Genomic DNA, 16,209 nt, shown 5'->3' with positions numbered 1-16,209 from the left:
AAATACCTCAATATTACCAGAACATTTAATTTCACATTAATATATTTGATTATATTTTATATTAATTTAAACAACATATACATTTTTAAAAATATTTTTATGAACATTTTTTATTTTATAAATGAAACAATTTTTTTATTTCATGTTTTTCTGATTTATTTAATTTTTTTCTTTTATTAGTTTTATCATTGCAACTTTTTTTTCTTATAGTAATTTAATTTTACATAAAAAATTTTGTTAATTATGCGGTTTCATTCTTTTCGTTGTTATTACTTGTTTATGTTTTCTAAAAATTATTTTACTTGTTTGAAATATTTTATGTATATTTGTATTAAAGTGTTTTTATATTTTATATTTATTTTTAATTTTAATTTTAAATTTTTTTCTCATATTTTTGTATTTATTTTATTTTTGTTTCATTAATCTTTTCAGTTATTGTTATTATTCCTTTTTTCTTACTATAATTAAATTTTGTTTTACATTTTATTTATTTATTTATTTATTTGTTATTTTAGCCATTTTATTATTTTCATTGTTATTTATGTATATTTGCTGTTATTTTGTATTTGTTTGTTATATTCTAATATATAAAAAGTTGTTCAAGATAATTTACAGTCATGCAAATTATTAATGAAAGTCATGTCACTGTGCAAAAAAAGAAATCGTATTCCATGAAGTATAGTTCTTTTTTCTTTTTCCATGCCATACATAAATGTATCTTAAAAAAACAACTTCCTATACCAAATCACAGATTTATTTCTGAGCAATTCCATGCAAATGTCAACCTTGCCATGAAAAATATAAAGCTTTCACCAATATTGCGAAACCTTTTTTTTTTTTTTTTTTGGGCTTGTATTTTACAGTACTTCAAAAATGTTTCTCTCAATGTTTTCAATCAATTATATTTAACTTACCGAAGTGGCAAATTCACATCTGTCACATCCATATAGAAGCTTTTTCTATATAAATGCAAACTTTCAAATAAAATCAAATCAATCATTTTTGTTGTGTAGAGAGACAACTCTTATTCTTTTAATGATCAATGTTTCTTTTGGGTTGTGCAGTTTAAGTCACAGAATTTCTACAAAATATCATGTATACTGTAAACTCACAGACTTTTTTTGGTCACAACGCATATTAATCCATAACGCATGTTTATTTTCCTCATTAAAAATATACAAAATGTTTACATATTGATATTTTTCTGATCTCATGTAGTTGGTTGTTTTGGAAAATATAAACATGTTTCAATATAATGTTAACATACTGTACTTTCTTTGTCAATGTCACATCTATAGTGCTGGAATTGCTCTTCTAAAATGTATTTATCCCCTAAACACAATCACCAAAACAAAAGAAATCCTGTCTGTATCTCAAGCAATCAGTGTGTGTGTCTCCATATTTCCTGTTATTGTTCGAGCATTGCTGCCTGTGAGTCTGTTTCCTCCTCACGTCTTCAGTTGGGTCTTTGAAATTTGCCGCCTTTTGGTCGAACCGTGGCCCAGCAGTTTCCTCTTCTCATGACGAACGCCTACTTCCTCCAACTCTTTCTTTATCTCTCTGTCTTTCTTGCCGCTTAAGACAAGGTTTTTGTGTGTAAACTCTTAATTTTTAACATCTCCTGTTAACCATGTGTCTCAGTGGAGAATCGGAAAAGCGCACTTTTGAAGAATAAACGGTGTGAAGAAAAGCTGGAAACATCGAGTTTCAAGCTGAAGTTTCCGGGTGAGTTTCTTGATCTTTCTGCTGCTCAGGGTGTGGTTTTTGTCCATTGGGGTCAAATCTGTGACCCCTAATATGTTTGTATGCAAACTTCTTCACGTGCATTTTCTGTTTTGTAAATTTAGGTACAGTATGCTGGTGAAATGGTTTAGTTTGGTCTTTCTGCTTTATTGAAGTGTCTCCATTGAGTAGGCAGGACAACAATATTGGCCTAGATTATTAAAATGATGAAAATTATTTTATTTTTGTAGATATTTTTTGAGTTTGTGGCAGTTTAGTGTCTTTTCACACTGGACTGCAGAGTTTGTGTTAAATGCAGGCTTGTTTTTAGTTCATTCTTCTTTGATTGTTGATGATTTTAGTTTATTCATTGTAGCTTTAGCATTTTTTTTCTCTTGGATCATTTGTGATTCACTATAAATGGGGTTTTCCTATTTTGTTATTATATAAATACATTATTGAAACTGCTTGATTCTGTCTGTTTATTTAATTAAGGTGTCTCAATGGAGTAGTAGTTTTATTTATTTTTTAATTACACATTTACTTTTTGTTTTTAATTTAGTTAAATGTTTTATTTTCATTTTTATTTAATTTATTAATTGTTTTTAATATTTTTTTTAATTACCAATTTTGTATTAAATCTTTTTAATTTAATTTTAATTAAATTTTCGTATAAATATATATTATATTTTATTAATAATTTACTTTTTTGTTTTGTTTTTAATTTTAAGTTAATTTGTTTAATTTAATATTTTTTATTACATATTTTATATTTTATTTTTAAATTTACTTTCATTTTTAATTTTAATTTTGTATTGATGTTTTAATTACAGATCTTACATTTTATTAATAATTTATTTTTTACTTTATTTTTAGTTTTAAGTTTATTTAATATTTTTAATTACATATTTATTTTTAATTTACTTTAATTTTTTATTTAGTTTTTTTGTTGAAGTTTTAAATACAGATTTTACATTTTATTTTATTTTATTCTTTTTGCTTTATGGACTGCTTTAGTTAATTTTTCACACTGTAATGCAGAGTTTATGCTAAATGCATGCATGTTTTAAGTTTATACGTTTTCAGTTTAAAAAATTATTTAGTTCATTATTTTTTCACCAGGGCAGGCCTAGTTTGTGCTTCTGGGTTCAGATCTGAGACCTCCACTATTGTTGAAAATATTTATTTTGGTCTGTTTGCTTAAGTTCAGTTTTGTTCCTGCAAACTTGCTTTAAATTATGCATTTTATTTTAGATTTATATTTGATCTTGTTTTAACAGCAGTTTAGTGACATTTTCCACAGTTTATACTAAATGCATGCTTATAGTCTATATGCTTGCTTACTGTTTTGTTGTTGATTGTCTGCTTTTTGAATTGCAAGTTTAATCATCATTCTTTCCCACTCAGGTGGTTTGTGCTGGTAGGTTTAGTTTAGGTGACTAGTGAGACGCAAATGTGAAGATTTTGACATGTGGAAAGTGCTGCTAAACTGTGAGCGATTTGACAGGATATCCTGGTTGCTGAATGAGAAATGGAAGACTTGTTTTTGTCACTGTATCTGCTGTAGCTTGAATGAAATGGCACACAATCTCTTGTTAGTTTTATTTTGATATAGAAAAAATTATAAACATTTCTATCAATTCTAGATTTTTTTCCCCAAACTAATTATTTTTAGTGATGAGGAAGGAAATGAATATGAAAGTTAAAATTTCTCTTGCCAAAACATCATTTTTGGTTTATGTTTATCTCACATTGTTGCCCAAACAGTTAAGATTATACTAAGGAAAACATACCATGGTATTAATAATGTGTTTTGGCTATTATTTAGTTTTTTTACACTTGAATGTAATTATTTATGGTATCATATATTAATATTACGATGTGATATCTGCACTTACAGTAGGACTGCAGTCCTTTTTTGTAATGATAATCTGCAAATATGGCTAAATACACTTCACTTCACAAGGCTTTGTTTAGACGGAACACAAATGTATTTTGTGTATTTTATTTTTACTTAAACTTTTTAACTTTGTGGTTTTACAATGGTAATAACAGAATTCCTCAATATTGACTTGGTTAAATGTGTATAGCATGGCTGATAACAATATGAAACAATTTTTTTTTTCAAATTATATAAAGTTTTAGTCAGAATTATTAACCCCCTTTGATTTTCCTTTTTCTTTTTTAAATCTGTGCCAAATGATGTTTAACAGAGCAAGGATTTTTCACAGTATTTCTGATAATATTTTTTCTTCTGGAGAAAGTCTTATTAGTTTTATTTCGGCTAGAATAAAAGCAGTTTAAATTTTTTTTTAAAACCATTTTATGGTCAAAATTATTAGGCCCTTTAAGCTATTTTTTTCGATTATTGTATTTCATTATACAATAACTTACCTAATTACCCTAACCTGCCTTGTTAACCTAATTAACCTAGTTAAGCTTTTAAATGTCACTTTAAGCAGGAAAGAAGAGTTTAAACAGTGGCTGAAGCCTGTCGCTGAAAACAACTGCAAAATTTATTCTTTCAAGTTTTGTTTCTTCCGAGCTTATCTGAGTTCTGTTGCATGGTTGTGCTCCATTGATTTATTAACTACAAGTGTTTATTAACAACTGTTTATTAAGGTAAAGGTTTGATACAGATTAGAACTTGGCGATGAGGTCTTAAAATATTCTGAGAAGGTCTCTAAAGTGTCTTAAAAGGGATTGAAATTACCTGTAGGATTCCTGAATACACCATGTAATAGTAAAAATTAGTTAAAGAATTTGAAATGTTCATTTTTTGTTTTGTTTTTTGATTTATTTCATTTGTTAATTCTCATAACAAAAGATATATAAAAATATTAATAATAGATCATTTTTATAATAGATTATATGTACATATATATATAAAAATATTTATTCATGTATGTTTATTCATGTATTGTTGCACGACGATGAGGATGATAATAATAATAATAATAATAATAATATTAATAATGATGATGATAATAAGTAATACAATAAATAATAATATTTTTATTGTGTGTGTGTGTGTGTGTGTGTGTGTGTGTATACAGTTAAAGTCAGAATTATTAGCCCCCCTTAATTTTAGCCCCCCTCTATTTTTTCCCCCAATCTCTGTTTAATGGAGAGACGATTTTTTTCAACACATTTCTAAACATAATAGTTTTAATAACTCATTTCTAATGACTGATTTATTTTATTTTTGTCATGATGACATTAAATAATATTTGACTAGATATTTTTCAAGACACTTCTATACAGCTTAAAGTGACATTTAAAGGCTTAACTAGGTTAATCAGGTTAACTAGGCAGGATAGGGTAATTAGTCAAGTTATTGTATAATGATGGTTTGTTCTGTAGACTATCGAAAAATATATAGCTTAAAGGGGCTAATAATTTTAAACCTTAAGATGGGTTTTTAAGAAATTAAAAGCTGCTTTTATTCTAGCCGAAATAAAACAAATAAGACTTTCTCCAGAAGAAAAAATATTATCAGACCTACTGTGAAAATTTCCTTGCTTTGTTAAACATAATTCGGGAAATATTTAAAAAAGAAAAAAAAAATTCAAAGCGAGGCTAATAATTCTGACTCTAACTGTATATACATGTTTTTACATGTATATATTGTCTATATATACATGTGTTTTTTGCCACAGTTTGCAATCTTTTTCACACATTCTTTCCTGGTGTGAATGGCGTGACATTTACTATGAATAGTGAATGAGTCAGAGTGAGTTTTGTGCATGTGCACTAATGTTACATATGTTCATCATACTCTCGTGAGCTCATCATGACAGACATGAATATCCAGGCCAAATCTTCAAAATCCCACCCTGACAGCTATACGTGGTATGGTTCTTTCCTGTGGTCATTCTTGCATTCAAATCATTAGCAACAGAAGGAAATGCATCAGACCATGTGTGTGCGTGTCTCTGTGTCATAAAGAGGTCATAATCTGGCTTGTTTCAATATTCGGTTGTCTGAGGTCCACTTGTGAGGTTTGCATAGCTTTTACTTTCAAAAACATAAATCTATAATTAATAAGCTTTTTTATTAGGGTATTGAGGCTGGAGAATGCACTCATTTTCTGGGCGGTCTGGTTTGATGGATTGTAAGTGAACGCCCACTACTATGATTGGATAACAGTTCTGTATGGTAAAGTAGTATTTGACTTCTCCGTCAGTTCATGTGATATTCTTCATCAGAGCGGCGTTTGACCCATACATTCCAGGATCTGCTGCTTTTTGGTGCTGGTGTCAATTAAAGCTGTTATTTCAGCTCTGAAACTACAGGATATTCTTTTAGTACGATGACTATAATGTATCAAAAGCTCACGAAAAACTGAGCCATTTAAACTGGATACTGTTGGTTTCTGTTTTTTTAAGTTTTAAAAAAATATATTTCTATACATTTATTTATTTATATATATATATATATATATATATATATATATATATATATATATATATATATATATATATATATATATATAAACTATTTTTATTAATTCTTTTTTACTCATTATTATTATTTTTTATTATAATTTTTATTTATTTATTTATTTGATTATTTTTAATTTTTAAAGCAAAAACATACATATATGACTTTAGATTTGTGGAAGTGCTACACTGTAAAAAAAATCTTGCTGCCTTAAATGTTTTAGTCAAATGAACTTTTCTGGTCATCTCAACTTGCATCAATCAAACTGACTAAAATATTAAGTTAAACTTGATACAACTTAAACAATTTAGTTGAAACCTGATTAACTTTAAAATAACTTAAAGGGCCATGAAACCCCCCCTGTCTCAGCACCTGAGTCCAGCTTTGTTTAGGTGGGAGTGTCGAGTGGCCAAAGAAGGAAGGGTTGCACGAAAAGTGAAGCTTCATAAAGGCCCCGTTTACACTAATACGTTTTAGCTTTTAAAACGGTGTTTTAGAATGAAAACAATCCGCGTCCACACTGGAGTTTCACCGAGCGTGTCTGAACAGCTCTCCGTCTATACTACACCGCTGTAAACGCACATCATGTGACCACACACACACACACACACACACATGCACTGCAGCGTGCTTTAAGCACATCATCCCATATAAGAGCTATGCGCATCGGACTGTTCATCAAGGATCTTTGTTAAACGTGATATTTAATTCATCTTGTTGTCTATATCTGACAACATATTCCCCAACTTTGGTCTTTTGAATCTATTACTTGTTCTCAGGTAACGTGTTTTGGCTGAGTGCAAAGAAGTTAGGTTAATATCTTAATGTAACCGCGGACACTGCTTCTATTCATTTGACTGATCGCTTGCATTTATTTCCCATAATATAAACTTATTGTACGTTATACTTTTATAATGGCCATTATTAATTCTTAAAACTGATATTCAGTGAAAGAGACAGGGCATGTTTTGTATTTTCAATGAAAATGAAAGGAGGCAGTTATGTTATAGGTTCCGTTTTGTTATAAATATGCAGGAAGATGACGGTCATATGAATGTGCAGCTACATGATGCCTCAACTTTTTTGGTGTCTGTTAAGTTTTTAGTATCAAATGAAAATAGGCAGTTCCTCATCATTTTTTTTATTTGTTGAGAAAGTGAAACAACGTAGCCAGGGTAATGTGAATGAGGTTATAGAGTACACTGTTCCCTTTGAAGATTTACCCGACGTGTCCTTGGGAGTTTGTTTTCCTTATCAAACTTGCGAAGAACTTACAAGGAGAGGATGCAAGACTGAACTGTGTGTAGGCTACTTAATATTAAGAAAAAAGCCCCAATCAGAGAGGCGAATGGCAAATGGCCTCCATTTTCCCCCCATCCACACTGAAACGGAGCAGCATTTCAAAAACGCTCCGTTTTCGGTGCTCAAACTCAGGCGTAGTGTGGATGGATGGCGTAACCGTAGCAAAACTTATGCGTTTTAAAATGAAAATGTATTAGTGTAAACAGGGCCTAAGTGCACTACAGCTAATTTTCACAGACACAAAGATGGACAGTGACTACGTTTACATGGACATCAGTAATGGAATTATTTGCGTTAACCTGAATAAGACAATAATATGATTAAAGTGTTTACATGAGTTGCGTTTTGAATGTTCTTTTCATGATCCCGATGTTGTAGCACATAATTTGATTAATGTCATCGCGACACTACGCTATCCAAATTTTCTCCAGAGTTTCATGTAATTCCAGGTGTTTCATTCCTAATTTGTCAACTTTAACTGAAGTTTGGCAGTTTCACTTTTATTTGGGAATTTTTCCTGCATGCCCCCCATGCCAGATATTGGATACGAGGAACTGCTTGAAGGGGGTAGTTTTAATGGAATTTTTGATACTGCACGCGGCATGGGAGAAAATAAAACTCAGCATTTCTTAGTAGATGCAGAGACTCAGTAAGTGCTGTGTGTATATAGACTATCCTGTCTCAAAATGCGGCAAAAATCCTACACGACGGTAATAGTTTGATTAAGCGGTTTACATGTTTATATTCGGAGAGCAGCATTTACAGCAGATCTTTCAGTCCATAATATTGTGGTGGTGATATTATCGTGCTGTAAAGTTAGTTACTAAATAATTTTGACTAAGGTATGTCTTTAAAAACTGAAAGAGTACTGCTGACGATACTAACTTTGCCATTTGAATAAACATAAACAAAGAACACTGATCACACACTTACCAAATCCGTAGAGACAGGACAATCAACATAAACTGGAACGGCATCTTTTTTCAAAGAAGACAAGCAGCAAATCTGGATTTCCCCATTTCCAGATGCGAAAAGCTCTCAGGTAAAATTTTTTCCTTACAAACGTATTTTTTGTCGCATGTAAGCAGACCACTGTAATCCACACGTGAGTCTAGCTGCGCTTTCATAACGGGAAATTGAAAACAAATCTTTCGTTGCAGCACATTTAGAAATGCAACACTGATGACCCATATCTCCAAACATTTCTTCTTCTTCCACTTATTTTAACTACAGTTGGCAACACAACGTGGCGTCTCTCTGCCGTCTGAACACTTTAACAGGTAAAAATAGTCTTTTAAGCGGTCATGCATGTTAATGTAGTTGCACCTCATTCACAATAGAGCGCGCTGATTGGTTCGAACCAAATCTTTCTCATGAACTAATGCTGAAAACTCAAAGACATCACGTTGTACTCACCGATAAAGACATTCAGTCTACATGTTGGAATTCACACAAGGATCTTATTGGCATGACGTAGCTTCAAAATTTATATTTACCAAAAAATACATCATCTGTACATGCTGGTTGCATTTTATTGCAGTTTGTGCTAAATACAGTGTCCTCAGACAATAGCCGTTTAATAAATTTATACGAAAATGGAAAAAGCACAAATGCCAGGGCATGCCAACACACATATCAACTAGGGTTGGGCTATGTCGACCAATTTGGCATCGTACAATGTCTAATTTGAAACATCGGGATGGACGATGGCATCGTTGTCATAAGCGTAGATTAATTAATTACTCATGAATAATTCATTCATTCATAACAAATTAGTTATTTGTAGCCTACCATTTCAACTACCTGACCCGCATGCAGGTCTTTTTTTACCCATAATCAAATCAGAAATAAATAAAGATAAGTTGCACACAAATTACCACCTGTCAATCACTTTTTCCACGGGACTCTTGCATGAATAGGCAGAGTGATCTGTGTCGTTATAATAGCGTCCACAAACTTAGTTGGTAAAAAAGGTGCACAACCAACACTATCTGAGGTTTTCACTAGTACAAGTGAAGCTGGAGCTCAGACGAGTGAATGAATGTGTGTGTGGTCACGTGATGTGCGTTTTCAGCAAGTGGTACTCGTAGAGTGTGGACGGAGGGCTGTTTAGAAATGCTAGATGAAACACCAATGTGGATGTGGATTGTTTTCGTTCCAAAATGCCATTGTAAAACTAAGCTGTAGTAGTGTAAACGGGGCCTAAGTGTGTGTTTTTCCCGAGCATTTGGTGAATCTGCAGTTTATAGAAACACGCAGTGCAGATCAGACCTGGAGGGTAGAAATGCGAGCTGACCAGCATCACTGAGACTGAGAGAACGTGAGCAGCAATAACTCAGCAGCTGTCTCACATCTCTTTGTTTCTCGGCTCAGATAAAGCTCTCTGCTCTTTTGTAGCTCCTGTCGGTGTGGCCCTCTGTGCTCTTGGGGCCCTTTGTAGAGGCGTCAGATGAATCACCCGAGGCCTCTTTTGAAATCTATCCAGTGACGGCAAACCTGGTGAGAGTGTGAACTTCTGAGCTTTCCCTCACTTTCGTCTCTCAGCTGACGGGCTGCAGCTGTTTTAGCTTGTTGTTGTGCTTTCTTCAAGAAGGGAAGTCCTTAAACTACACTGGAACCTGTACATGGAGGAAAGTCCATGATTGTCAGGGTCTGATAAAGCTAGTTTCTGTTTGATTGTGAAGTGTTTTAGTATGATCGTGTATCATTTTGTGTGCCCTAGAGGGTCAGACAATACATTCTACAGTATAGTTAGACTTATAAGGAGCACTATGATAAAATATGTCAAGACAACTTGGTTTTTCATACAGTAATTATTCATTAGTTAGTTACAATGCATTAGTCTCTTTTTATGAAGTAATTTGGTACATTGTTTTTTTATGTTAAACCATTGTGATATTTCTATATAGGTTGTTTACATGACATCTTGTGGTACTTCAAAGAATACCATGGTACTTCCATAGCTAGTACATGTTCAAAATATATTGTTTTAGTATCTACAAAATCAGAACATTGTGTAGCAGTGCTTACATTTACATGTAATCATTTGGCAGATGCTTTTGTCTAAAGCGACTTGCAATTAAGGAGACATTCAGCAATTCAACAAGAAGAGGCATTACACACAGGAAATGCTAATTGGGTATATTTAAAGCATATATCATGTTTTATACATGTAATGTTTGCAGAAATCATGGTATTCCCAGGACGATTGCCACTCCAACTCCCATTACCTTTCAAAAAAAGATAATATATGTCTCAAATTTCGTTTCTATATTGTGTGTTCATGAAATTGGCATAGCACTGTAAATACCCTATTTGTTAACCTTTGTTAAAATACCCTATTTGTACATGGTAAGGTGTTTTGTGATGTTGTTTGTTGATGTTTTGTGATGACAACTTTAAATATAAAATAATTTTAAAACCAATTTTAATTAAATAATTTTAAAAAGAAATGGATCATGAACCTACCATGGCCACAAAAGCAAGTAATGCCATGATATTTTTCGAAAAATATAATATTGCTGTTTGCTTTGGTCATACTTTTGACAAAGATAAAAAAAAAAAACTCTTAGCTTGGTGGTGTGCTTTAAAAGTCTTTAAACCATCCTGGGACGGCACAGACTGACAAGTGTGTGTGTGTGTGTGTGTGTTGTTGTTTTAGTGGGTCAGATGTTAGTTTACTGATCATTTGGGTTGTTTGCTCTGGATTATAAATAATAATAGTGAAACGTCGTGACAAGTTTGTTTTAATTATGCTTCAAACTGACGTTCAATTAATTCAGTAGCTAGAGTTTATGCTTTAATCAGTCTTATTAAAGAGGACTGTGACTGTATCATAGTACATTTGATAGTTTGTGATGCATTTTGAAATGTACCCTGATGCTAAGTGCTTGTAATATTTATATTTCACTTGCATTTTACCCTGTGCTACTTCAAAAATGCCATGGTACTTCCATAGTATGGTACTTTACCAAAAACCATTGAATTCTCATGTTGTTTAAAAAAACATAAAAAAAACAAGGAATTGCCTTTGTTTGTGTCCTTAAAAGGAAAGTATAATGGTACATGTCCTTAAACATATGAAAAACCACACTACTTTACCTAAAACTTGGTATTGACAATACTATGGTAAATGTCCTAAAATATAATACATCGTCTGTCCAAAGCACATGGTATTAGCGTGGTACTTTAACAAGGTATTAGAATGTGACATCATAAGTATTACTATGGTATCTAGAAATAGCAATGTGGTCTGCCTAAAAAATATGCCATTTCAATTGTACACGCCAAGGTTATTATAGTTCTGCATTTTAAGTTAGTCTTTCTTACAATACTTGGATGTAACTTTGTTTAATTTTCATTTCATTAATGTTTGGTTAGTTTATGCTTTATATTTTGTGAACATTTTTATTAAATATTCATATGTTTAGATTCAGTTTCAGTAATTCTAGTTTACAGAACATTTAGCTGAAGATTTTCAGTGTAGGCTAAAGCAAGGGTTTAGTGTCTGCACAGCTTACGTTGTCTCTTAGTAAACCTCTAGTAATAAAGATAAAATGAACAGACACTGAATCTAAAGACAACACCAAATGCAACTTGTATATATAGTTAAACATGGCTAGCTTAAATGTTTTTGGAAGAATGTGTTTATATTATTAATCCCATAGTACTCATCCACATCAAAAAACTTTAGTACCATAGCACACCTAAAAATCCTGCCATTGCCATAGTACACATCCAAAAACATGCCATAGTACAAATCCAAAACATGCCATTGCCAGAGTACACATTCAAAAACATGCCATAGTAAAAATCCATAACATGCCATTGCCAGAGGACACATTCAAAAACATGCCATAGTAAAAATCCAAAACATGCCATTGCCAGAGGACACATTCAAAAACATGCCATAGTATAAATCCAAAACATTCCATTGCCAGAGTACACATTCAAAAACATGCCATAGTACAAATCCAAAACATGCCATTGCCAGAGTACACATTCAAAAACATGCCATTGCCACCGTACACATCCAAAAATATGCCATTGCCATCGTACACATCCAAAAACATGCCATGGCACAAACATGGACTGAGTCTCAGTTATCATCTTAGCTCTCTAGGTCATTCGTCAGTTGTGTGCATGAAATCATGCATTGGTAAGGACAGTGATAAGCTTGGATCACTACACATTGGGACACTGAGAGTGTGGCTTCACGTCCTCATCGTACATCATCAAATCCGTTTATAAACAAAAGCAGAACTAATAATTTTCATATATTAATTTTATCGTTTTATTATTCATATTAACAAAAATGAACAAATGAATGATTCATTTTAGAAAAATGGGTCTCATTTGTAATTACGTTTGATGGTTTAATTTATATATCGTGCTACCGAACTTACGTTAAGGGTGCATGGTGTGTTTCGACGCACTTTTATTTTCACGATGCATTGTGGGGCTTTTCAAGGCGAATGTTGTTGTACACTGGAAGAATTTTACTGTTGAGACAGCACTTTAAATGGCCATGTTACATAAACATAATGTACAAGCGTGGTTTTAGAAAGCTTTGTGAGGATAGAAGGACAGTACAGCGTGACATTTGCCCAGAGTGGATGTTAGAGGAATCAGGTGGCAGACGTGGCCACAGCCCAGCGTGATTGATTAATTCAGCATGTTTTCCGGAAGGGATTGAACACTGTGTGAGAGACCGAGACATCTCCAGCCCTGCCTGTTCAACTCACTGCACTATTAAACCCTCAGAAAGAAATCAAATCCCCTCTGTCAGTCTGCTTTCTCTTCTGAGCCTTCCAGTAGCTTTATTGTGTAGGTTTAAGAAACCATGTCTATCAAAAATGCTAATTTGTGTCACATCAGTCTGGCTATTGTTTTATTGGACTTTTTGATTGACAAGAAGATAACTGAAAGCTGTTGCTGAAAATGCTTTAATATGCATGGTTTGTTGAAAGCACATTACTGGGCTGTTGCTTGTCCCACTGGATTTGTTTTGTTTTATCCACATATCCAGCTTCACTGTTATGTCAACAGACAGTGTTGATAAAACCATGCGTCCTTGAATGGTGTAATGGTGTAATTTTATACATTTTAGCATTTATTTTAATTGAAACTAATTCTCTTTATTTGACATTTATATTTCACTTTTTATGAGAACTAATTATTCATTATAATAGTTATTTATATTTTTTAAATTTAATAATTATTTATCTGACATTTTCATCTCAACCTTAATTTTTTTTTTAACAATTGAAATTATTTATTTATTCAATGTTTTTCATTAATTAATTCATTTGTTACTTTGTTTAATCTTTTAAAAATATATAATAATTTTATTTGATAATTTTTTTCACATTTGACTTTTTAACCATTTATTATTTATGTAATTTCGTGTTTTGTTGACATTTTTCTGAATTAAATTTTTTTAAATTGAAATTATTCAATTATTTAATGTTATTCATCAATTTATTTATTTGTTACATTGTTTAATCTTTAAAAAAAAAAAAATATATATATATATATATATATATATATATATATATATATATATATTAATTCTATTTAATAACATTTTTATTTTACATTTGATTTATTAATTTTAAAAACATTTAATTAACCATTTATTATTTATGTAATTTCATGTTTTGTTGACATTTTTCAAAATTTTTATGTTTTAATTGAATTTTTAAAATTATTTTATGTTATTCATCAAATTATTTATTTGTTACATTGTTTAATCTTTAAAAAAAATTGTAATTCTATTTAATAAAGTTTTTATTTCACGTTTGATTTATTTATCTAAAAAAATATTTATTTAAACATTATTTATGTAATTTCATGTTTTGTTCTTTATATTTTGTATAATTTTTTTATTATTAATTAAAAAATATTATTCATATATCCATTGTTACTTTATTAAATAATTATATCGTTATATATTATATATTCGTTTTACATTTATATTTTATTTAAATTGTTGAGGAATTGTATTTGCAATGTTGTATTTGAAAGTGGTATAAATATATTTATTAATTTGGTACTTCATATTTAATCATTTGAAAGTGTTTTTATATTTTTATTTATTGTATCTTTCTGTTTTTTGTTTATTTGACATTTTATAATATATATTTATTTTACAGTCTGTTATATTTTATATAAATATATTTATATATAATATTTTTAATTTGTTTATTATTTATATTTTTATATTGTATTATTTCAAGTCTTTCACATTTTCTAATATTTATTTTATAAAATAATAAATAATTATTAGATGTAAAATATCAACTTTAAAGTGTATATATAAACTTTACTATATAAATATTAAACTTTAAAAATAAAGTGTATTTCTGTCTCTCTTTCTGTTTGCAACACCATTTGAACAACAGCTGAGAGCTTTACCATGAAAGCTGGCACAAAGATTTATTGACTTCTGTCAGCTGAAATCATGCCGTCTGCAATGGGGGGAAACTTCTTACGAGCAATGAAATATTTCCAAGAGAACCACCCTGGAAAGATGCAGCTTCTGATGGCATGGCTGCCATGGCAACAGTGTCTGTGGAGATTATTATGGGATGAGTCATGGCAGAGTGACATGGCAGCTTGTTTGAATGGTTTGAATGAATGCTTGTTTCGCAGGCTGCGTGTGTTCTTGTTTTCTCTCCAAGAATCAGCCCCATGCATTATGGAACGGGGGGATTAAAAATGAAGCAGGGTTTATCCACAAGGAACAAAGATGATCCACATTGTCAGAGTGTTTGGAGTTGTGAATAATGTACACGGGGGCTTTAGCGGCTTTTAGTTTTTCTTTATAGGGTCAGATAACCCATTCTTTGACAGAATTTACTTTAAGTAGACAGCAATGTTACAATTATAATATTTGTATACACGCGTACTGTAATTAACATCAACAGTAGTATAATTAACATTCATCATCAACAATATCTGCCATTTTTTTACAATCATTGTACAATTTTATTTGTATAATAGTTTGTTTGTATAAAATAGTTTGTTGTTGTTGTTGTTGTTGTTGCTATTATTATTATTATTATTATTATTATACAGGGGTTGTATAATAAAAAAATAATGAAATATGAGTAAATAACACTAATATTTATTGTATAATTGTAAGTTATATTTATGTAAAATGTAGTTTTTGTTAATACAACAACATTAATAATACTTTTTGTGTAATTGTAATATTATAAATATACTATTTTATCTTTAATAATAATGATAATAATAATTGTTGTTGTTGTTGTTTTTGTTATCAGTATTATTGTAGAATAATATAATGATGATTGTGATGATAATATTTAAAGTATACTTATAATATTTTATTATTTTTAATTATTGTTCTTTTTAAGGCTTAAAAACAGTAATAATATTTATTGTATAATGTTGTTCTTTTGTTAATAACTACAACAACAACAACATTAATAATACTTTGTGTAGTTTTTGTGTAAGCATAATAAATATTACTTTATTATTATTATTATTATAATTATTATTATTATTATATTACAATGTATGCTACAAGTCTTTTATTACTACTTGCATATAGCATAGTTAAAAAATTAGCTTGAATATTTTTGCCTGTCTTTATAGTGTATGTTTTAGCTTATAGAAAAGCTTTTGGGAAATTATATTATTTTAGGGTGTCAGATTTTCATGCCATTTTATTTTAAATTTATTAGCTTAAAAACCAGATTGAGCTGAATAGGTGAG

At 30.6% G+C, this 16,209-nt stretch overlaps 1 protein-coding gene across 6 annotated transcripts in view; it reads left to right on the top strand.

The window, feature by feature from the left end:
- elmo1 (engulfment and cell motility 1 (ced-12 homolog, C. elegans)) overlaps positions 1 to 16,209 on the top strand; it is a 181,304-nt gene that overhangs the window by 49,346 nt on the left and 115,749 nt on the right. Inside the window, exon 1 of one of the 6 annotated variants that reach the window (XM_056479824.1) lies at positions 1,524 to 1,725. The exons of the other annotated variants lie outside the window; for them this stretch is intronic. The gene's annotated coding sequence lies outside the window, so the exon portion shown is untranslated. Of the gene's footprint in view, positions 1 to 1,523; positions 1,726 to 16,209 lie in introns of those variants that run through there. 6 annotated transcript variants of the gene reach the window in all.

The sequence above is a fragment of the Danio aesculapii genome, chromosome 19 (assembly GCF_903798145.1).
Source record: "Danio aesculapii chromosome 19, fDanAes4.1, whole genome shotgun sequence".
NCBI classification, from domain to species: Eukaryota; Metazoa; Chordata; class Actinopteri; order Cypriniformes; family Danionidae; genus Danio; species Danio aesculapii.
Note: the sequence above shows the minus strand (reverse complement) of the source record. Positions and strands in the feature narration are given on the sequence as shown.